This window comes from Hibiscus syriacus, unplaced genomic scaffold (genome assembly GCF_006381635.1).
Source record: "Hibiscus syriacus cultivar Baekdansim isolate YM2019G1 unplaced genomic scaffold, ASM638163v2 tig00116938_pilon, whole genome shotgun sequence".
In the NCBI taxonomy this organism is placed as follows: Eukaryota; Viridiplantae; Streptophyta; class Magnoliopsida; order Malvales; family Malvaceae; genus Hibiscus; species Hibiscus syriacus.
In genome coordinates, this window is record NW_024063476.1 from 1,009,234 (window position 1) to 1,034,197 (window position 24,964).

Here is a 24,964-nt window from a genome sequence, read left to right on the forward strand (position 1 = left end):
TAATTCTCAATATGATAATTATTTTGTTTTGACATATTTAAACGTCATCTTTAATGGGACGATTATAAGATCCAAATCTAATGTCCTTGCACTTGATTGCATCCATTGCTAACTCGACCAGCCAATAACTTGGGTGTCAAATTTCTTTTCCCCTTTTTGTTTCTGTTTCTTACATTATCAGGACATAGACGTGATATATGGTTCAAAGACTTGCAACCCAAGTGCTATAGTATGAAGTACTCGATTTGAATCTTCCAGGACTTGGTCTCCAAATAATAATTAACTATTTTATGGCCGTATAAGGTTGATCTATTGATGTCCTTAAGAGCACCACCTTATCTGTTCCACAAGCAACACATTTTTGCCATCCTGCTGCTTACAATTCACTTTCACAACTTCCTGTCATGGCTCAATGCCACTTTGTGTTGTTCCCTTTCATGGCTTAAGGCCACTTGATCCCCATGGTAGACATCGGTCGACTGTTAGCACAGCGCGGAGTGATTGTCACTGTCGTCACGACGCCACTCAATGCAGGCAGAGTCGAGAAATCAATCTCCCCATCCAACTAATCAGGGCACCCTATCCGTATATTGCAACTCCGTTTCCTGGCAAAGAAGTAGAATTATCAGACGGGGTTGAGAACATAGACATGCTGCATTCGATGGATGACATGTTCAACTTCTACGCTGCAGTAGACAAGATGGAAGATGCAGCACAGAGATTATTCGAGAAGTTAACACCACGCCCCACTTGTATCATTTCAGACATGAACCTGTATCATATCCTCAAAATTGCAACAAGTTTCGAGTTCCGAGGATTTCGTTATGGATTTTGTTTCTTCGCTCTTCTTCGTGTGCACAATGTGAACTCCTCCAAGATACTCTAGGAGGTAAAATCTGATTACGAATACTTCACAGTGCCAGCCTTGCCTCACAAGGTCGAATTAACTGCACAGATTCCCCTTAACCCCGTTGGTCCCTGGGAGGAAATCTTCGGACCAATATTGGAAGCTGACCAAGCACATCATATGGGACTATCATAAATACCTTCGAGGAGCTCAAATCGGCTTATGTCGACGAGTATCGGAAGGTTGCGAAAGCTTGGTGTATCGGTCCGGTTTCTCTTAGCCACAAAGACGAGTCGGATAAGGATGAAAGAGGTGACAAAGGTTCAATCAATGAGGAACAATGTCTGCAGTGGCTTGATTTACAAGAACCAAACTCTGTCATCTATGCATGCTGTAGACACTAGTTTTTTGCCCATTTTTTATTTATTATTATTTTTATTATTATTATATTATTATTATTAATAATAAATAATTTTATTACAAATCAGGCCCAAATACAATAAACCAAAGCCCATTTACAAATCAATCCCGGAGCCCGATAACCCGAAGGCCCAGATCCAGGAAGACCCGATCAGACCCAATCTGGGAAGACCCAGCCCACTAAACCCAGATGTAGCTAGGGTTTCTAACCCTATCTCCAACCACCGCCTCTGCTGCCAAGTGCTCCAACCAGTCACTGCCGACGTCCAGCCGCTTCCACGCCACCTCACCGAAGCCTCCAGAAGGCTAGATGGTCGCCCACGTCGCTGCCCTATAGTGAGTCACCACAATAGTTTGGTGACTCACCGAAAAATCCCTCCTCTACATGGTCTAAGAGAGGCACCGTGGTGGCTATAAAAGCACCGAACATGCGAGGAAGAAAATACCAACATCAACGACGAACGACAACAACATTGAATGGAAAAATAGCAAACAACAACAACCATTTTCGAACCAAAAAGAAACCAAAATAGGAAGCAAGCAACCAAAAGCAGCAGAAAACAACCAAAAGAAAAGAAAAGGAGACTTACCATCATCGGAAGCCTTCGAAACGTCGTCGGAGCGTTAAATATTTCGGAGGTAAAACTCTAGAGCTAGTTAGATTGGCTAGTTTTTAGGAAAAGGGAAGTTTGGATTTGGGTTTAGAAAAATCAAATCTACATTTTGATGTATTTTTCTGAAACCCCAGGGCGCTGTCGGTGCCGAAACACAGCGGTCGGCAGTGGTCAGTCTTTCCTCTGCCTAGGGAATTGTAGAGAGAAGACAGAGCTTCTCTCTTTGCAGATTAAGGAAAATGAGGGAAAATGGCCCTTTTGGGCCGATTAAAGGGTATTTATACCCTCACCAAATCTACGTCGTTTTGGTAAAGGGTGTCTGTGTAATTTCCCTCATGGGAAAATCACTTGCGCAGTCCTCGTGACTTTGTAAACTTTCCATTTTAGTCACTAAATTAAGTTTTTGAGCATTTTTAATTTTGTTCTCGAATTTTATTTAATTTATATTTTAGTCTTTGCCAGTAATTATATATTTTAGGATAAATATCTTATTTAGTCCCTTAGGTTTTAATAATTATTATTTTAATCCCGAATAATTTATTATGGTTAAATTACATTCTTAATGTCTATATTACATGATATTACAAATTAGTATCTTCAATTTTGATATTTTACATTTTAATACTATAATTTTAATTTTCTTTATTTTAGTCACTATTAATTGCAATTTTATTATTACCTTATATATTTCAATATTTTAAATATGATATTTAATTATTATTTTATTTCATATGAATATATTTAATTAAATAATATTATTTGTTTTTTTAATATAAAGAAAGGGACTGTCTTAAGGTAACTAGATGTCATTTTCTAACATTTTTAAATAAATAAAAATACTATATTTAATATTATTTAAATTATTTTAGGAAAACTTATCATATTATTATTAATATTTATTTATTTTTTAATATTAAAGAAATAGGTTATCTTAAAGTAACTAGATTTCATTTTATAATATTTTTAAATAAATAAATACCCTATTTATAATTTATAAAAATTATTTTAATATATTTTTCTTTAGAATTATCTGATTGAATCTCGAATAAGAAGATCATAAATTAAATTTATATTCAAATTCTTAAATTCTATTATTAGAGATAATTTATAATTAACGGGTACTAATTTTGGGCGTTGTGGGGGTGATAATAATTCCTCAAACGTAACCGACCAGAATCCCTTTCTATTACTAAAAAAATGAATTTCTGGTTATATGTTGACTGGTTTATCTTTTAAATTAATGTTTTCCTAAAAACTCTTTTAAAAGATAATTTTGAGGTATTTGACCTACCTAACCCAAAAAGGTCGATGGTGACTCCAAAACATTTTCTATTAAAACCATTTATTTATTCACATGACTTTTCCGCCAAGGAAAATTCGTACCCGGTCGAAAACCGATTACGACAGCTTGGCGACTCCGCTGGGGATCCTGATCAAACCTAAGTCGATTATATATTGTCTTTATAATTGGAAATTGAGAATTCAATTTTATTTAATCTATGATTCTTTTGATTTCTTTCAATTTATTTTATACTCTAGTATATTAATATTTAATTGATTTTTAGATATTAATTTTTGTGTGAAATTTTCTCCTCACACACAACACTTGCATTGCATAAACATAAGCTCTATACTCGAGCTCTTTTCCCTTTTAAGTGGGAGTCAAAGCGACGTCTTCGTGAAAATTTATTCTCTGTGTTAGACTTAGCAAGTAGCTTTTGGGGTTTATATACCCTATGTCTTCGTGAGAATTTATTCTCCGTGTCAGGATAGGGAAATGTGTCCTCTCGAATTAAACTCGATCCACTTTAAGTCTGTAATAGACTAGGATTGAGGGTTGGCAGCCTAAGGGGGCACCAACAAAGACAATTCGAGTACCTTTACTCTTAGAACCAAAACTCTGCATATAATAAATCGTAGAAATTCACCCTATCTAAGACAATGCTGAAACTCTGTCCGTAGGTGTACACAAAGGAGAAATAAGCTCTAACTTTCGTCTTTTAATTTATTTGATTTTTTACTTTCTGAAAAAATGCATGCGAACTAGTAATCATGCAGTTAGGTTAAATTTTCCAAACAAAGCATGTAACTAGAAAATATGAGGTTAGGATTTATATACCATGATAGATATGATCTTTTCTTTCTACTAATTGGTACTAACCATTTTATTTTCTTCTTATTTTTATTTATTTTTTATTTTTTCATAAATTGTATATTAATTTCTTTTGTTTACATTACATTTGTATTGCTCAATACATTTACAAATCATGCATTAAAACATTCATTTATTAAAATAAGGATTTCGCCGAAGTGATTTTGGTTCTTACTTGTAGCAAGAATGCTTAGCACGACACAAGAAAAATGTCTAAAGAGACTGAGGATAGGCTAGCCAAATTTGAGATAGAGCAGAAAGAGACGCAAGAAGAATTGAGGAGAAAGTTGGTACAAATTGAAGCTAATATCGCAAACTCTCAGATCGATCTACTGAACAAGATGAAGAAATGATTGGGAAGCATTTGACCACTGGGAAAAGTCTTGTTGAAAACCCCATATATCCTCTTGATGTTACACCTATTTACATTCCGGGGCACACTTCTGCGCATCAGGAAATCCAACCCACAGTCCATTTCACTGTTAAGAACCTATAATATCAGGCTAGAGCTTCGTTCCCCACTGACTGTCCTACTGCTTCTGTGCTGAAGCCAGATGAATTTTGTACTGATAATGAGGTCCCTGACCCAAATGAATTATTTGAGAAGGAAAAATTCATCCAATGACTGAAAAATATAGAAGAGGTGATAAAATCTAGAGAGATGGATGAGTCATTTTATAGGTTTGACGCCAAAGAGCTAAGTTTGGTCCTCGACCTGGTTCTCCCACTAAAGTTTAAGGTTCCAGATTTTGAGAAGTATAATGGAACCACATGCCCTTCATCTCATATCACCATGTACTGTCGTCGAATGACTGGCTATGTGGAGAATGAAGAATTATTGATTCACTGATTTTAAGATAATTTATCTAGACTTGCATCCAAATGATATAATCAGCTAAAACATTCACAAATCCATTCTTGGAAAGACTTAGCTCAAGCTTTTTTGGGTCAATACAAACACATGGTTGATATGGCCCCTGGTCGAATAATGTTGCAAAACATGAATATGAAGTGCAATGAGAGCTTTCGACAATATTCGCAATGATGGAGGAACGTGGCTTCTCAAGTGCATCCACCAATGACTGAAAAGGAGTTCACCACTCTATTCATCAGTACATTCAAATTTCCCTATATTAATCACATGATAGGGTCTTGATAACTCCGTAAAAAAACTTAATTCTTAGTCTTTTCACTTAAGTTATTGCTCGTCTAGACAAAGTATGCACTGCATTTTTAGTTGCATTTAGTTGCATATAGGTTATATTAAATTATGGTGGATAAGTTTTGCTTAGGCAAGATTTATTTGGTTTGACTGATGTTGTTGAAGAGAAAGGGTTGTTTGGGTTGTGTTTGTGCAGGAATCCTACAGAGGAAGAACATTTTAGTCGTGACAATGTAAAAGTGCAAAGGCCAACGAAACAGATGAGAACGTGAAGAGCAGATTTATCTTGCCGAGGCAAGATTTATTTGAGGAATTCTGAAGCAGGTGTGGCAAAACCGCCTATGTCACATGCCAGCTGGATGACCTACTTCACGTGCAAGCAAGCCTCAATTATTCTGACAGCCACCAGCCACCTTTCCTTTTTTAAGTATGGACAATTAATAATGGCTAGTTAAGGAACTCCAAAAGTAGACAAAGACCTAGGAGATCTTTCCTTATAAATAACCAGCCATAGCCACCAAAAGGAAAAAGGAAGGAAGAAGAGAGAAGAGCTTTACCTAAGGCGTGAGCAAGCAACTGCAGTGCTTTCCCACCGTATACCCACCAACCTTCCTTGGTGTCCTCCATAGCCAGGCAATAGTAGAGAGGTGATCAAGCCACGAGAGAGGGTGATCACCAAGGCAGGCGCGATGGTGGTCAGGATTGTCGCGACAGAGACCCCAATTTTGGGAGTTGTTATTCCTTTGTTTTTAACTCTTTATCTATTTGAGGTTGTATTAAACGTTGAATCTTGGATGATCTTTGATAGCACCATGAATGCTTTACTTGGTGTTAAACTTTGTTTTGCCTTAACAATATTTTTATGTTTATGAATGATGAATTATGTTTCGCTTATGACTATTTTGCTCATAGTTTAAATATTTTACCTTAGCATTGTAATAGCATCGAGAGATAGCCTTGGGTTTTGGTAAAACACGTCTTGGCACTGTAAGAGCATCGAGAGATAGCCTTTTTTCTAGATAAGTGATTCTTGAATTCAAGAGAATTAAGATAGATCAACGTGAGCAATAGAATGAATTCGGTATGGTGAAGTTCTAACTTGTCTACCTTAGAGATAAGGAGTGAGTTTCAATCGACTAAAAGGGATCTATGTTAAAGTAGGATAGACAACGTCTATAGTTAACGCTGAGAAGTATTGCCGTAGCAACCGTATAAGAATACCTAGTAATTCTTTTAGGCAGATTAGTGAGTCATAATAATTCATTCTAAAATGAGAATAATTGTTGTCAAGACAATAGTTTAGCATAAGTGCTCTGTGACACGTCTGAATAAGTGAGGTTGTTTGCATTATATTTAAACCATCACTTGTTTTGTTAGTCTGCATATTAATTTTGCCTCAACCAAACTTTTCTGAAATCATTGAATCATTTTTCTTAGTTCATTAATATCAGTTCTTAGGATAATACTTAGTAGGACTTAGCTTGTGATATTAGTTCTAGTTGTGGTGAAAATATATTTCTAATCCAATCCTTGTGGAGACGATACTCACTCACTATTATATTACTTACATCGATTGTGTATACTTGTACAGATTTGCTTGCCTTAGCATATACATTTACAAGCGATCAAGTTTTTGGCGCCGTTGTAGGGATTGACAACTGACGAAATTGTTTTAGCCATAACAAGTTTTCTTTGTCACATTATATTAGTCTAATGTAGTTTACTATTTTCTTTTGTAGGTTTTAGTTTTTACATCACCTTAAGATCTTTTGGTAAGCCTTTGGAACCATTTGACCCTGAAGTTGAGCAATCACTCAAACAATGGTTGCGCGCCCAAAAACCAGAGAACAATCAAATCAACTCCAAATGCAACACAACATGAGAGATCTAGGAGATCCAGATGCAACAATTAATCTTCAAGTTGCAAGACCAAGAGCGATATGAGATCATTTGAACCCTATTCTCGATGATATCAATCTAAGCATAGTGGCACCGGAGATACAAGCCACTCATTTCAAACTTAAACCGGTAATGTTTAACATGTTGAACTATATTGGCCAATTTGGTGGTTTACCCAATGAAGATGCTAGGCAACATGTTCGTGCTTTCCTTGAAGTATGTGATTTATTTTGGCAACAAGGAGTACATGAAGATGTGCTCAAATTGAAGCTTTTTCCTTACTCCTTACGCGATAAAGCAAGATCTTGGCTCATCGGAGTTCTTTCTGGTTCAATGGAGTCATGGGTATATTTATGCAAGAGTTTCTTACTCCGATATAATCAACCCAACATGAAAACACAGCTTCACAATGACATCACGAGTTTTCGCCAATGAGATGATGAATCAATGTACGAATGCTGGGATAGGTATAAAAGTCTACTTCGTAAATGTGTTAACCATGTATTTCACAATTGGACGCAAGTGGTGATGTTTTACAATGGAGTCAATGCACCAACTAGAATGATGCTAGATACCTCAACAAATGGCACCTTTCTAGACAAATCACTCGAGGAAGCTTTTGATATCCTCGACAGGATATCAAATAATGATTATCAATTTCCATGTGCAAGATTGGGAACTGGCAGAAAAACATCAGGAGCATATGAATTAGAAGGTAAGAATTCGATAGCCGCTCAACTTTCTGCCATAACCAACATGTTGAAAAATTTACAACGCCCTAATGAGGTAAGAGAAGTCAAGGTGACCAATAATGTATGCCTATTTTTCCACGACAATCATCATGAGAGTGAATGTCCTGAAAACCATGAGTCAACCAATTTTTGTGAGCAACTACAATCGGAACAATAACAACCCATATTTGAACACGTACAATCCTGGTTGGAGACAACACCCAAATTTTTCATTGAGTAATCAAGGGAACAATAACAATCAAGCCGCAAATTACAGGCCACAGTAAAACAATTCTAACCATCAACATTTTTAGAATCAGCAGCCATGGCAAAACAATAAAGGTATAACTTCTTCCTCTAACACTAATTCGAATACTAATTCCTTGGAGTTATCATTGTAGGAATTCATGGCCTCACAAAAGATTTCATGGCTTCCACAAAGACCTTGATGCACGAACATTCTGCAACAATTAAAAATTAAGGAAATTTGTTACAAAGCTAAGCAACACTTTTGCAAAGCCATAGTTCATCTCTCAGAGCGTTGGAAAATCAAGTGGGACAAATTGCTACGGCATTACATTCTTGCTCACATGGAAATGTCCCTAGTGATACTGAATTCACTAAGCATCATGGAAAGAAGCAATGCAATGTAGCCAAGATGAAAAGTTTGGGGGAGAACAACTGAACAATCCTGCCAAGGTGTAACACGACTAGATGATCAATTCGAGAATATTGCACGAGAGGAAGTGCCGGAAGAGAAGGAAAGAAGTAAAGGCTCATAAGAGCATCGACCGGATAACAAGAAATTCATGGTCAAGGTCAACAATTATTCAACACCATCAGCAGTCGATGTGAGGCCTCCACCATCGTTCCCTCAGCGGTTGAAGAAGCATGATGATGAAATCCACTTCAAGAAATTTTTTGATGTTTTGGATCAGTTGTGTATTAATGTGCCCTTACTTGAAGCCATTGAGAAAATGTCTTCCTATGCCAAGTATCTTAAGGAAATTGTTACAAAGAAAAAGAAGGGTGAACGTGTCGCCACGGCAACAGAAATCTATTCAGCAGTAAGCAAACTCCCACCAAAACGAAAAGACCCTAGCAATTTTATAATACCATGTTCCATTGGTAATTACTTCATAGGATGAGATATTATTGATTTAGGATCAAGTGTACACTTGATACCAAAGTCCATATTTATAAAGCTAGACGGGTATCACGCCCATCCCACCTCGGTCATCCTACAGTTGGTTGATCGGTCTTATGTGCGACCCGACGGCAGAATAGAAGATGTCATAGTAAAGGTGGATAAATTCGTATTTCCAGTTGATTTTCTCATCCTGGATTGCGAAGCCGATGAAAACGCACCAATCATTCTGGAATGCCCCTTTTTAGCCACCAGGAGAATCCTCATAGATTGTGAAAAGGGAGAATTTACCATGAGAGTAAGCGAGCAAAGCGTCACTATCAATGTATTCAACTCTATGAAATATGTGGACGATTCATAGGAATGACAATGCATTAAAAAAATTGAAGAAAATGCAATCCTTGGACGTGGTAAATCCCTAAGGCTCGATGAATACAATACTTTGTACCATGAACCTACAACCGAGATACATGAAGCAGAAAACTTTGGCCCAGACAAACTATTTTTAGAAGACGATCCTGAAAATCATGGCCTCGACCACATAAATCTGAGCAATGAACACCCCAAAAATGATACCAATACAAGATGCGGAGGAAAGACAAGGGACCAATCGAGACTTCTTCATAACAGATTAGGTATGAAATTTGAACCCTTAGATTAAGATGAAGTTAAATCTCATGAGTCATCTTCACAACATGCACCGAAATTGGAACTTAAAACTTTGTCATCACATTTGAAATATGCTTATCTAGGAATTGATGAAACCCTACCAGTGATAATTTCTGCCAACCTAACCTCCGAATAGGAGAATAGTTTGTTGAATGTTTTGTCACAGAACATGAAAGCTATAGGATGGATGATGGAAGACTTGAAAGGAATTAGTCTGACCATATACATGCACAAAATCAATCTCGAAGATAGCCACAACACCTCAGTGGAACCCCAAAGATGGCTTAACTCGATCATGAAGAAGGTTGTCATGAAGAAAATTATAAAATGGTTGGATGTAGGAGTAATTTATCCTATATCTGATAGTTCATGGGTTAGCCCAGTACAATGCGTACCAAAGAAAGGTGGTGTGATCGTGGTTAAAAGCGAGCATGACGAGCTCCTCACCATGAGAACAGTCACGGGATGACGTATATACATGGATTACAGGAAACTCAATAAAGCCACAAAGAAGGATCATTTTCCCCTCCCTTTTATTGACCAAGTGTTGGATAGACTAGCGGGAAAAGCATTTTACTGCTTCCTTGATGGATACTAGGGGTATAACCAAATTACCATAGCACCAGAGGATTAAGAGAAAACAAATTTCACGTACCCGTATGGTACCTATGCATTTAGACGAATGTTGTTTGGACTATGTAACGCTCCAACTACATTCCAAAAATGCATGATGGCAATATTTTCGGACATGGTGGAAGAGTGCATGGAAATATTTATAGATGACTTCTCCATCTCGAGTGATGATTTTGACCGATACCTTGAAAATTTATCCAAGGTGTTGAAACACTGTGAAAAATCCAACCTAGTACTGAACTAGGAAAAATACCATTTTATGGTAATAGAAGAAATAGTGTTGGGTCACAAACTTTCATGCCATGGCATCGAAGTCGACAAAGCCAAGGTGGACGTAATTGCAAATCTTCCCTCACCTATTTATGTGTGAGGTGTACGCAGTTTCCTTGGACATGCAGGCTTCTACAGGTGGTTCATAAAAGATTTTTCTCAAATCTCTAAACCCTTATGTCTTTTGCTTCAACAAAATCATCCATTTGAATTTACTAATGATTGTTTGAATGCCTTCACAGATTTGAAGAAAAAGCTTTCTGCAACATCAATTGTTATCCCACCAGACTGAAATGAACCATTTAAGCTCATGTGCGGCGCAAGTGACTATGCAGTCGGAGCAGTGCTAGGGTAACGAAAAACTAAAATCTTTTATGTTATCTACTATGCAAGCCGTACTTTTAATGATGCCTAGGTTAACTATACCACGACTGAGAAGGAACTCTTAGTAGTAGTATTTGCATTCGATAAGTTTAGGCCATATCTAATAGGCACTAAAATAATTCTGCACATATCACTCTGCCATTAAATATCTGATTAATAAAAAATATGCAAAGCCTATACTAATTCGGTGGATATTACTACTGCAAGAATTTGATTTAGAGATCAAGGATAGAAAAGGTATAGAAAATCAAGTGGCATACCATTTGTCTAGGCTAGATAACAAAACTGATTGTCCTGACATCATAGAAATTAAAGAAGAATTCCCTGAAGAGAAAATATTATTTGTCATGGCTGCGCCTTGGTATGCTGACATTGTTAACTTTCTTGTTAGTGGTATTATTCCTCCTGATTTATCTAGCCAGGGCAGAAATAAGTTTCGACATGATGTGTGGCATTACTACTAGGATGAACCATTTTTATTCAAGCAATGCAGAAACCAAATAATCCGAAGATGCATTCCAGAAGAAGAGCAACAAGATATCCTACACCAATGCCACTCGTCACCATATGGAGGGTATTTTGGTGGAATGAGAACAACAAAAAAGTGTTTCAGTCCGGATTTTATTGGTCAGCCCTGTTCAAAGATGTGCATGAATTCTACAAGTCATGTGATAGATGTCAACGAATAAGAAACATCTCAAAACGGCATGAGATGCCATGGCAAAATGTTCTGGAAATCGAACTTTTTGACGTATAAGGAATAGATTTCATGGGACCTTTCCCATCATCATTCGGAGATTTATATATTCTCTTGGAAGTAGACTATGTATCAAAGTGGGTGGAAGCCATCACAACACCTAAAAACGATTCCAAGACGGTGCTAAAGTTTTTGCACAAAAATATATTCACCCGCTTTGGAATACCACGAGCTATCATCAACGATGAAGGCACTCATTTTGATAATAAATTGATTGCCAAGGCACTGAAGCGATATGGAGTACGACATAGGATCGCTATGACGTATCACTTTCAAACGAATGTACAAGTCGAAGTGTCTCACCGGGAAATTAAACAGATCCTTGAGAAGGTGGCCAACCCGAATAGAAAGGACTGCTTGCCGAAGCTAGATGAAGCACTATGGGCTTATCGCACAACATTCAAAACACTGTTGGGAATGTCACCAATCAAACTGGTATATGGAAAAGAATGTCATCTGTCGGTTGAGCTCGAACATAAAGCCTACTGGGCCATCAAAAAGATAAACATGGATGCTCAGCTTGCTGGAGAAAGAAGACTCTTGGAGTTGAACGAGATGGATGAATTCAGAGCACACACATACGAGAATGCTCGCCTATATAAGGAGAAAACAAAATGATGGCATGACAGAAAAATATTGCCAAGGCAATTTTATTCTGGACAACAAGTACTGCTCTACGATTCACGTCTTAAGTTATTCCCAGGCAAGCTGAAATCAAGATGGTCAGGACCGTTTATCGTTCACAAAGTCCATGACAATAGAGCAATTAAAATCCAGAACCAAAATGATGGTTCCATCTTCAAGGTGAACGGGCAGAGACTCAAGGAGTATAAAAGAGCCCCAGTCATGCGCAACAAACTGACATCGTTGGCACATGATGCCCAAGAGTTTGCTTTACTTTCTTGAACAAAATTTCGTTGCCTAGGTAACAAAAATTTGAATTCTGTACATAAATAAATTAAGTTATTTTCAGCTTTCATTATCCGTTTTATTTTATTTTCTTTATTTATTGTAGGCAATAAAAGAACACGTGGATGCATGGGGAATAAGAGCATGCATGATAAGAGAAAAAACCCTAGGATGCATGGTTTTAGCGGCAGAACAAAGAGGGAAAAAGTATTTCCCCACCATGAAAGGACTAAATTACCCCGAAACACCCATTACTTTCCAAAGAAAAAAACTGTTCAATAACTTCTTCTTCTTCATCGTGCCTCAACCTATCATCATTAAGCAAGAAAAAAATTCTCTCCCCATCATCACCACTGATATCAACCAAGAAAAATGGTGAGAACAAGGAAAGCCCCAACCCCAACATAGAGTTTCGAACGCTTCCAAATAGCCGAAGTAGAAGAACGCTTCAAAATTTTTCAGAAACACCAAGTCTATTTAGAAGATGGATTCGTCTTTTCCGCCAAGAAAGATGAGCCGTTTGGACCGGAGGTGATGGACGTGATAAAGAAACACAACTGGAAGAAATTTGCTAGTAATCTCGAAGCCGTAGCACCGGCGATGGTACATGAATTTTATGCCCATCTCGAGGACCCGTCTAACCACACAGTTTATGTTCGAGGAAAGCTCATTTGATTTTCCCCTTTGCACTCAACCGATACTTTAAGTTGGGAAAAGTGGAGGAACAACACAAGCGGTTTGTGGAAGAGGCCGATCAAGAAACATACGACGGTGTACTGCAGGATTTATGCTTTGGGTGGGCCAAGTTCCAAGGGAATGCCCCAACGAGGAAAAGTGTAGATCGCCAAGCACTAAAACTGCACGTGAACTTGTGGAACCACTTTCTCAAAGGCAAGCTGATGCCAACGTCCCACAATACCATAATCCTCGTGAATAGACTCAACTCTTGCACTCAATATATACAAGAGGAAGATTGATATTGGAGAACTTATTTTTGAGAAGATCTATGACTGTGCCAAGAGGAACTGGGGTAACCTTCTGTTTCCCAACTTGATAACCGCATTATGCAAGAAGAATAAGGTTCTTGAGGATTACTTCGAAGATTACATTAAACCAAAGGAGGGTATTACCAAGAAAAAGGTCCCCGAGCCGATGAGTTTCAATGACGACGACCCATAGGAAGGTTTAGAGTGAGGAGAAAAATCGGTTACCGCGACTAGAATTGTTGTTATGGTTACGCACACTCGAGAAATGCGTGAAAAGATCGGTCGCCTGGAGGACCACATGGAGATTTACTTCGAGTATGTCAAGGCTAGGGACATGCAGGTCAACGCATTCTTCAAGGAGTTGCTCCCGAACACAAACATCAGACTACCGACCTTCCCCGCTGTAATCCTCAAATACAATGCGGGCGGGAGCACATTCCATGCCACAACATCTCATGCACCTCCAGAAGTTCCCCCAGAAGTACCCGTTGACGTGCCACCACTAGCAACTCAAGTACCACCTGTACCAGAGGAATGCCACAGTGACACAGAAGAATTCCTCAGCTCCTCCTCCTTTTCAACCTCTGAAAGAAGTGATGATACTCCACCCCACTTCTTCACCGATAAATATTTTACTCCAGCACCGCCGCAACCAACGCAAGATCCCCTATCAATAAAGCTACACCAGTCCCAGCATCAGTTTCTAGTCCAGCACCAGTCCCAGCACAACCAACTCCTACTGCCGAGCAGTCAACTCCAACACGAGCCTCATCCAACAAGAAGAGCTACAATAGAATCGCAGGCCGTATACTTCAGCTATCTCCCTCGACAGCAGCAGTAGACTCGAGATCCGATAGTCTCTCTTCTCCCAAACGACGCCGAACGAGGGCGTCCAGTCAAACTACCCCACCACAGTGAGTCTTTCCTTTAGTTTTTTTTTTCACATATGTATATAACATCATGTAGTTTTAATTTCATGCATTAAGGAAAATGCATCCTTCAAGTTTGGGGGAGGCATTGTACCATATTCTGCCATACTTTGTTAGGAAGCAATTGATGATAATTGGTTGAAAATTTTGGTTGTCATGAGATAAGCAGGTTGAGATTATTGTTAGGAATGAATTAGGATGCCCAATGATGAATTCAGAATTTTATTGCCTAGGCCATAAATATTGTTAAGATTGTCTAAAGAAGAGAACCAACCCTAGGCTTGATTTCTTGAAATTTATAAAGACGATTGTAGGTTGTTTTTGCTCTAGGTAATCTGTAAAATTTTTAGGAAAGAACTTTCTATTTTCCGAGACTTCAAAAATATTCTAAGGGTAAAGTGGAAACTCTCTAGTGTTTAAAAACTCGAAAATACAAAGGGACACTCCTCTATGCAAAGGCATGAACAAGAAAAACTCCAAAAGAAATTAAGAGTAGCCAAGGCATATGAGTGAATAAAAGTAGTCACAGGATGAATCTGCCCGACTAGCTTGGGGGTGGAAGGTATGCTCTCTTTCACCTAGAGTGTGGAACGGTAGGTGTGATGAGTTGACTCCCCTAAAAAAATGAAGAGAATAAAAGTTGATAAATAACTAGGAGTATAAACTAAGCCTGATGAATAATTTGTTGCCTTGACAAACCAGGAGTACTTACTTTAAGTTTTCTAATTACCTCTATGCATAGACTGGTTACAATCACACACACAATAGCAAGGGATCCTGACTAGGGGAGGGACTTGATTGATATGACTGTCAACATGTTGAGGCCAAACAATTTTTGCTGAGGGTTGAAGTCTCAAAACAGATGATTTTCTTAATACTGCTTTGCCATGACAATTTTAATTCTCTTCTAACTATTATTCATTGCTTGAGGACAAGTAATAGCTTAAGTTTGGGGGTGTAATAACTCCGTAAAAATACTTAATTTCTAGTCTTTTCACTTAAGTTATTGCTCGTCTAGACAAAGTATGCACTGCATTTTTAGTTGCATTTAGTTGCATATAGGTTATATTAGATTGTGGTGGATAATTTTTGCTTAGGCAAGATTTATTTGGTTTGACTGATGTTGCTAAAGAGAAAGGGTTGTTTGGGTTGTGTTTGTGGAGGAATCCTATAGAGGAAGAACATTTCAGTCGTGACAATGTAAAAGTGCAAAGGCCAACAGAACAGATGAGAATGTGAGGAGCATATTTATCTCGCCGAGGCAAGATTTATTTGAGGAAGTCTGAAGCAGGTGTGGCGAAACCGCCTATGTCACATGCCATCTGGATGATCTACTTCACGTGCAAGCAATCCTCAATTATTTTGACAGCCGCCAGCTGCCTTTCTTTTTTAAGTATGGACAATTAATAACGGCTAGTTAAGGAAACTCCAAAAGTAGACAAAAACCTAGGAGATCTTTCCTTATAAATAACCAGCCGTAGCCTCCAAAAGGAAAAATGAAGGAAGAAGAGAGAAGAGCTTTACCTAAGGCATGAGAAAACAACTGCAGTACTTTCCCACCGTCTACCCACCAACATTCCTTGGTGTTCTCTATAGCCAGACGATAGCAGAGTGATGATCATGCCTCGAGAGAGGGTGATCACCAAGGCAGGCGTGGTACTCGTCAGGATTGTCATGATAGAGTCCCAGTTTTAGGAGTCGTTCTTCCTTTGTTTTTAACTCTTTATTTATTTGGGGTTGTATTAAAGGTTGAATCTTGGATGGTCTTTGATAGCACCATGAATGCTTTACTTGGTGTTAAACTTTGTTTTGCTTGAACAATATTTTTATGTTTATAAATGATGAATTATGTTTCGCTTATGACTGTTTTGCTCATAGTTTAAATATTTTACCTTAGTACTATAAGAGCATCGAGAGATAGCCTTGGGTTTTGGTATAACATGTCTTGGCACTGTAAGAACATTGAGAGATAGCTTTTTCTCTAGATAAGTGATTCTTGAATTCGAGAGAATTAAGATAGATCAACGTGAGCAATGGAATGAATCCGAGATGGTAAAGTTCTAAATTGTCTACCTTAGAGATAAGAAGTGAGTTTCAAACGACTAAAAGGGATAGATGCTAGAGTAGGATAGACAACATCTATAGTTAACGCTGAAAAGTATTGCCATATCAACCGTCTAAGAATACCTAGTAATCCTATCGGGCAGATTAGTGAGTCATAATAATTCATTCAAAACTGAGAATAATTTTTGTCAAGACAATAGTTTAGCATAAGTGCTCTGTGACACGTTGAATATGTGAGGTTGTTTGCATTATATTTATACCATCACTTGTTTTGTTAGTATGCATATTAATTTTGCCTCAACCAAACTTTTCTGAAATCATTGAATCATTTTTCTTAGTTCATTAATATCAGTTCTTAGGACAATACTTAGTAGGATTTAGCTTGTGACATAGTTCTAGTTGTGGTGAAAATATATTTCTAATTCAATAATTGTGGACACGATACTCACTCACTACTATATTACTTGCATCGATTGTGTATACTTGCACATATTTGCTTTCCTTAGCATATACATTTACAAGCGATCAGGGCTGCAACTAAGAATTTCTTAGACATCGTCATGTGTGGAGAAATGATTGAAATAGCTATAAAAATGACAAGATAAGAGGCTCTGACAGTACTGACGTCAAAAGAGAAGCCGAGATTAATACAGTGAGGTCTTATTCAACTAATCATGGGACCAAATCTTATAGAATGACTTGAGAGAAGGCTCATATCGATGAAATTCAAATGACATATGAGAACTGCTCCCATCACTAGTTCAACAGAATCTCGTGACTCCAGTTTAGTCTAAACTGAAAGAACCCCCATTTCTTAAAGGGTATGAAGTTAATGCAATATGTAGTTACCACAAGGGAAGCACGAGGCATATTACTGAGAATTGTGGGGCATTGAAGCGCAAGGTTTAGAATTTAATTGAATCAGGGGCATGGACAATCGATGAATGATAGGGCAAGCTAAATAAACAAGTGGAAGTTGTTATCTACCACTGTAGTACTTTCTATTTTCAACATCTTGTTTGAACATGCTTTTGTTCCTTTCTCCGCCTTTTTGTGTAATAAATAAACATTTTGTGTTGCTTTTAAGGATATGAATATTGAATTAATTTTGCAATCTTACAGTTCTTTGAATATCAACGAGATTAAAAACTCTTTAAATGATTAAGAGTTATAATCTTTGACAAAATATCAAGATTGAAAACTAGAAAAACAAGGATCCTTGACCTTACCTCAGAAGAAATACACATCATACCATCCTCTTACAAATATGAGATAACCTTATCCTATTGTAAGGAATTATACAAAAGGCTTGGTATTTATATATAGGAGCATACAACATGGGGCATCGTTTGTGTATTACATTACAAAACCGACTAGAGTACTTTTCTATTGATGATGTTCGATGATGAACGTAATCTTCACAAATAGGTAAATCTAGTTTAAGTCAGTTGCTTGAGAATTGAACTCTAACGAAGAAATTATTTGATTTCCACCAAAACACCTAGGCTATAACAGGTTCTTCTTAACAAGCTTAAGAAGTTGAAGTTGTATACTCATATTATATACAATAAAGCTTGAGTTGTCCTTCTAGAGCAATTGGTTAATCACCCCGGCTTTATGGATAATATTCAACTAACCTATATTATTATATATGCAATAAAGCTTGAGATATCCCTCTAGAGCAATTGGTTAATCGCCCCAGATTTATGGAAAAGTTTCATCTAGCCTGATAAAGGTGTTTATATTATTATATACAATAAAGTTGAATTCTTCTAGTCAAAATGGTAAAAAGTTACTATATAAAGATAGACTAAGGGGGTTAAAGAACACCTGTTATAGTCAACCTCACACGAGCACTAAGAAATTTCATTTTTAGACCGATATTTTCACACTAATTTGGTTAGACGAGTCTAAATGAAAGATTCAAGAGAACTGAAATAGAGGTATTCTATAAAGTCTAGTAATTGGCTATGCTAGTTGCGTCATTTTGTCCACATCCGGTTAAAATACTAAGTCCTTAAAGTGACAACGTTCACAAAGAGCGAGAGAGGAGTGACATCTTAAATAGATGTAACCATAGAAAATAGGAAAGTCATCCCGAAATTAACCCATAAATCTTTATACTTGTCAAAGAACTATACTTCTCAAACATTAAAGAGCTATTGATTCTTTTGATATTCTTTGAACTCATGCTTATGATTTGATTCTATTGTGAAGCTGTAATAGGCAATATTTTACAAAATTCTTTCATTCTTTGATAAAGAAAGGAAGAAAACATTTTCAAACAGGACAGTCTCAAATGAGGAAGGTCCTTGAAGCAAGTTGTTGCCTATTCTACCTCTATTATAGAAAAAGAATAAGCGAGGCCAGAATGATGAAGCATTTCACATTATTGAAAGCAAGTGGTCCAAGAAGCCAGAAAGTCTGGAGAATTGAACTTGTAAACACTCTTGTGACATTATCAGCAACTCATCAAGAATGATTGCCTAGTTCTAAAAGGGCATGCTGAAATGATCTATGTGGGGCATTTTTGAAAAATCACGTTAGCATGAAAGTTTGGGGAATTTTGAAGGCCCATTCCAAACAGAAAAGATCCACGTGGGGCATTTTGAAAGCTTATATCATCAAAAAGAAAATGTTGAAACATTTTGAAGGTTCACATCAACAAGAAGCAAATGCTGGGGTATGCTAAAAGCCCATTTCACATCAGCAAGTAATGTTAAATGCATTTTGAACGTTCATATCAATACATGTTGGGGCATCCTAAAGGCCTATATCTTGCAGAAAGATCATTGATTTGAGCAAATATTTCCAATGAGATAGAAAAATATGAAGAATGAAAAAGGTGAAACAGTGACAGTCGAATTGACTATACATAACTGCTTTGTTCATCATATAGTTGCATTATTCTGGTGATTAGATGCTGGCAATTAAAGTATCCCACTTGTATTCCCAACTAAGCTTTGTTCTTAGGTGTCCTTGCGACGTCGTACAAAAGCTTCGAACACTATGCAAAGTGCTTCACTAATGAAAAATCTGGGCAGAAGCCACAGGAAAGGATGAATGTGTTGTCAAATATTTTACGAACATCTAGGCAGAAACCACAAGAAATGATGATGTATTGTCAAATGTTTTACAAACCAGTTATTATGGTGCTGAACCAATGTTGCGATCATATGGTGTTTCCATTTGTGGACACAAGATGAAGTTTATCTTTTTTAACCCCAAGGTTAGAAACGAGATATGATGAAGATTTCTTTCCACGGAAGGGACGCAAAAATTTTAAAAATAAGAAACTAGTGGAGCCATCTAAGGTTGGACGATAGGTTGTTGTTAAGCATCTCAACATGATATGGTCTGAATGACTTTGTTCGAGATCCAATTAGATGTGGAGACATGAAAGGAATTAGGATAAATCCTTCTTCTGATGTGTTTCATCAGTCAAATTAGAACATACGTTGCTCTCCTAATTAATCTCTGATGAGTTTGGTATATCTACATCTATATTCTTCAAAGATGATAGATTCTCCTTTCAAAGATGAAAGCTTAATTGAATTTCTACCCAAGTCCAGGCAAAGAAAATTGTTTTATCAAGAACAAAATTAGAGCAAAGAACTTGAATGTTAGGGAACATAGAAGATGAACAAATCAGAAAGAGAACCAAGATTGTTTGAGCACCTCTTCACTGACCTTAGTCGAGAAAACATGCATCGGCATACACATACATGATTTTGCATCATTGCATCAAACATCCATCATCTTATGCAATAAAAATTTGAAATTTTCCTCTTATAAGGATAACCTTAAAGTTTCTCTTGAAATCTTGTTTTTCTCAAAGACATTTTCTCTTTTTCTGAGGACATTCAGGATAGTTGCATTCAGATACATTTTTAGATCTTTCAGGAAAAAGGAGATTAAAAGTAAAAAAATACTTCCTCAGCAAGAATGAACAATCATCTTCAGATTAAACATTTTCGAAGCAATGATTTGGCTCGCTTAAGACAAGTTTCACTCGAAACAAAAAAATTATCTCACTCGAGATAATTTTTCTCAAAGCAAAGATTTATCTCACTTGAGATTGTTTTCCTTAAACAAACTTTTTATCGCTTGAGAAAGTTTCACTCGAAATAGCAATTTATCTCACTTGAGATTGTTTTCCTTAAAACAAAATTTTTCTCGCTTAAGAAAGTTTCACTCGAAATAGCAATTTATCTCACTTGAGATTGTTTTCCTTAAAACAAACTATTTCTCACAGGAGAAAGTTTCACTCGAAATAGCAATTTATCTCACTTGAGATTATTTTTCTTAAAACATTTCCAGAAGGAGTTCGTAATAAGAAGAACTCATCTGAAGAGGAAAAAGAAGTTCATAATCTGAAGAACCTATTCAACCTTTTGCCTGACTCTATCGCAGAAGGAGATGGAGCAGCATCAACGTTTCCAGAAGGAGTTCGTAATAAGAAGAACTCATCTGAAGAGGAAGAAGAAGTTCATAATCTGAAGAACTTATTCAACTTTTTGCTTGACTCTATCGCAGAAGGAGATAGAGCATCATCAACGTTTCCAAAAGGTGTTCGTAATAAGAAGAACTCATCTGAAGAGGAAGAAGAAGTTCATAATCTAAAGAACTTATTCAACCTTTTGCTCAACTCATCGCAGAAGGAGATAGAACAACATCAACATTTCCATCATAATCAAGAAAAGTCAAATGGACAAAAAACTTATTGTCTATTTCGTCTTTGCCCTATTCTTGTTAACACAAGAATGGGTAAAGAGGGGCAGTTGTAGTCACTAGTTTTTTGTCCATTTTTTCATTTATTATTATTATTAATTATTATTATTATTATATTATTATTATTAATAAATAATTTTATTACAAATCAGGCCCAAATACAATAAACTGAAGCCCATTTACAAATCAATCCCGGAGCTCGATAACCCGAAGGCCTAGATCTAGGAAGACCAGATCCGGGAAGACCCGACCCACCAAACCCGGATGCAGCTAGGGTTTCTAACCCTATCTCCAGCCGCCACCTTTGCTGCCAAGTGCTCCAACTAGCCACTGCCGACGTCCAGCCGCTTCCACGTCGCCTCGCCTAAGCCTCCAGAAGGCCAGATGGTCATCCACGTCGCTGCCCTATGGTGAGTCACCACCATAGTTTGGTGATTCACCGAAAAATCCCTCCTTTACCCGGTCTAAGAGAGGCATTTTAGTGGCTATAAAATCCACTGAACCTGCGAGGAAGAAAATGCCAACATCAACGACGAACGACAGCAACATCGAACGGAAAAATAACAAACAACAACAACCATTTTCGAACCAAAAAGAAACCAAAATAGCAAGCAAGCAATCAAAAGCAGCGGAAAACAACCAAAAGAAAAAAAAGGAGACTTACCATCATCGGAAGCCTTCGAAATGTCGTCGGAGCGTTAAATATTTCAGAGGTAAAACTTTAGATCTAGTTCGATTGACTAGTTTTTAGGAAAAGGGCAATTTGGATTTGGGTTTAGAAAAATCAAATCTACATTTTGAGTTATTTTTCTAAAATCCGGCCACCGTTCTGTCGGTGTCAGAACACGGTGGTCGGTGGTGGTCAGTCTTCCCTCCGGCGAGGGAATTGTAGAAAGAATACAAAGCTTCTCTCTCTTAGAGATAAACAGATTAGGAAAAATAAGGGAAAATGGCCCTTTTGGGCCGATTAAAGGGTATTTATACCATCACCAAAATTGCGTCGTTTTGGTGGTTGTCTGTGTAATTTCCCTTATGGGAAAATCAAGTGCGCAATCCTCATAACTTTGTAAACCTTCCATTTTAGTCACTAAATTAAGTTTTTGAGCATTTTTAATTTTGTTCTCGAATTTTATTTAATTTATATTTTAGTCATTGCCAGTAATTATATATTTTAGGGTAAATATCTTATTTAGTCCCTTAGGTTTTAATAATTATTATTTTAATCCTGAATAATTTATTATGGTTAAATTACTTTCTTAATGTCTATATTACATGATATTTCGAATTAGTATCTTCAATTTTGTTATTTTACATTTTAATACTATAATTTTAATTTTCTTTATTTTACTCACTATTAATTGCAATTTTATTATTACCTTATATATTTCAATATTTTAAATATAGTATTTAATTATTATTTTATTTCATATGAATATATTTAATTAAATAATAGTATTTTTTTAATATAAAGAAAGGGGTTATCTTAAAGTAACTAGATGTCATTTTTTGATATTTTTAAATAAATAAAATACTATATTTAATTTAAATTATTTTAGGAAAATTAACATATTATTATTAATATTTATTTATTTTTTTAATATTAAAGAAAGGGCTGTCTTAAAGTAACTAGATGCTATTTTCTAATATTTTTAAATAAATAAATACCCTAGTTATAATTTATAAAAATTATTTTAATATATTTTTCTTTAGAATTATCCGATTGAATATGGAATAAGAGGATCATAAATTAAATTTATATTCAAATTCTTAAATTCTATTATTAAAGACAATTTATAATTAACGGGTACCAATTTTGGGCGTTGTGGGGTGATAATCATTCCCCAAACGTAACCGACCACGAATTCATTTTTATTACTAAAAAGAATGAATTTCTGGTTATAAGCAGATTGATTTATCTCTTTAACTAATGTTTTCCTACAAACTCTTTTAAAATATAATTTTGAGGTATTTGACTTACCTATCCCTAAAAGGTCGATGTCAACTCCAAAACATTTTCTATTAAAACCATTTATTTATTCACATTACTTTTCCGCCAAGAAAAATTCGTACCCGGACGAAAACCGGTTACGACACATGCCTTGGGAGCATCGGCACTATAAAGTCTCCAGAACTGATAGAGTTGGGTTTGGGCTTAGAGGCAACGAACATGCCATTCATTTGAGTGCTAAGAGGAAACAACACAACATCAAACCAAGTGGAAACATGGATGAAAGAGGATGGATTTGAAGAAAGAACGAAAGGAAGAGTGCTTGTAGTTAAGGGATGGGCACCCCAAGTACTCATTTTTTCACACCCTGCAATCGGAGCCTTCCTAACTCATTGCGGGTGGAATTCGACGATCGAAGGCATCTCTGCAGGCATCCCATTGATAACATTACCGTTCATCGGAGACCAGTTCTGCAACCAGAAACTTGCAGTGCAGATACTGAAAACAGGAGTTAGCCTTGGAGTCGACAAGCCTACAATGTTTGGAAATGAGAAATCTGGGTTCTTGTTGAAGAAAGAACAAGCTCAAAATGCAATACACCAATTGATGGATGAAGGAGACGAAGGAACAGAGAGAAGAAAACGAGCTAAAGAGCTTGGAGTTATGGCGAAGAAAGCTGTTGAAAGTGGAGGATCTTCTTACTGCAATATCACACTGTTTATCCAAGATATCATCCGACAATCTCACAAAATGTCTGCTTGATTTATTTGGTTCAAATCTCTCTAGAAATTTTAATTTTTTTATATTTTAAGTTTTTTCTTTATATTTTTTATTGATTATCTAATTTATTACTACTTCAACCCTCAAATTTTTAATATTATTTCTTAAATTTGCACCATAACATAAATTCATATATTCGTCGGTTAAAACCTCAAATGGTCGTGACCACTTATGAGATATAGGAATAGTTTTTATTTTCCTTTTATGCGTTAACTGTTTTAAATAAATTTTTTAATACATATCTAAACTATTTAAACCCTTTTCTCATATCAAATTCGAACTCAAATAATATAAGTGAATTTGATTCCTGCAGTTTATGCAATTATTTTCTTATAATCAGTCTAAATTATAGCATAACAAATGTTATTTTTCTACTTATCTGTGGAGGTACTAGTCTACTATAGGTTACATACTTCCATGTTATATTATCTAAAGATACATATCATATTACTCTTTCATTAAGATATTGTTTAAGAAAGTTAATAAAAAAATTACTCATGTTTAAAATGAGTATGATTAGGGTGTAAACGAGTCGAGTCGAGTTCGAGTAGTGTTGGGCTCGACTCGGTTCGAAAAGTGTAAAATTGAGCTCGATTCGACTCAAAAACTCATGAGCTTAAAATTGTCAAATTCAACTCGAAAAAAAATGAAATTCGACTCGACTTGAAAGCTCACGAGTTTAAAATTTTTAAGCTCGACTCAAAATAAAAAAATTAAAGCTTGACTCGTGCTCAGAAAAATTTAAATTCAAAATATTCCTAGACTTACCTCAATTGAAGCTCAAACTTGAACTCGGATCTAAACCTTAAGTACATGAAAGTCTTATATTATATTTTAAAAACAATATATAAATAATATTAATAATAATTTAATTTAAAAATCTAAAATTTTAATATATTATTTTTTGAGTTGTTTGTGATATTTTTGAGTCG

General features: G+C 36.3%; 1 pseudogene; it reads left to right on the forward strand.

Annotated features, from left to right (window-relative positions):
* Positions 1–404: 404 nt before the first annotated feature.
* On the forward strand, positions 405–24,027 carry LOC120188109 (annotated as a pseudogene).
* Positions 24,028–24,964: the final 937 nt, after the last annotated feature.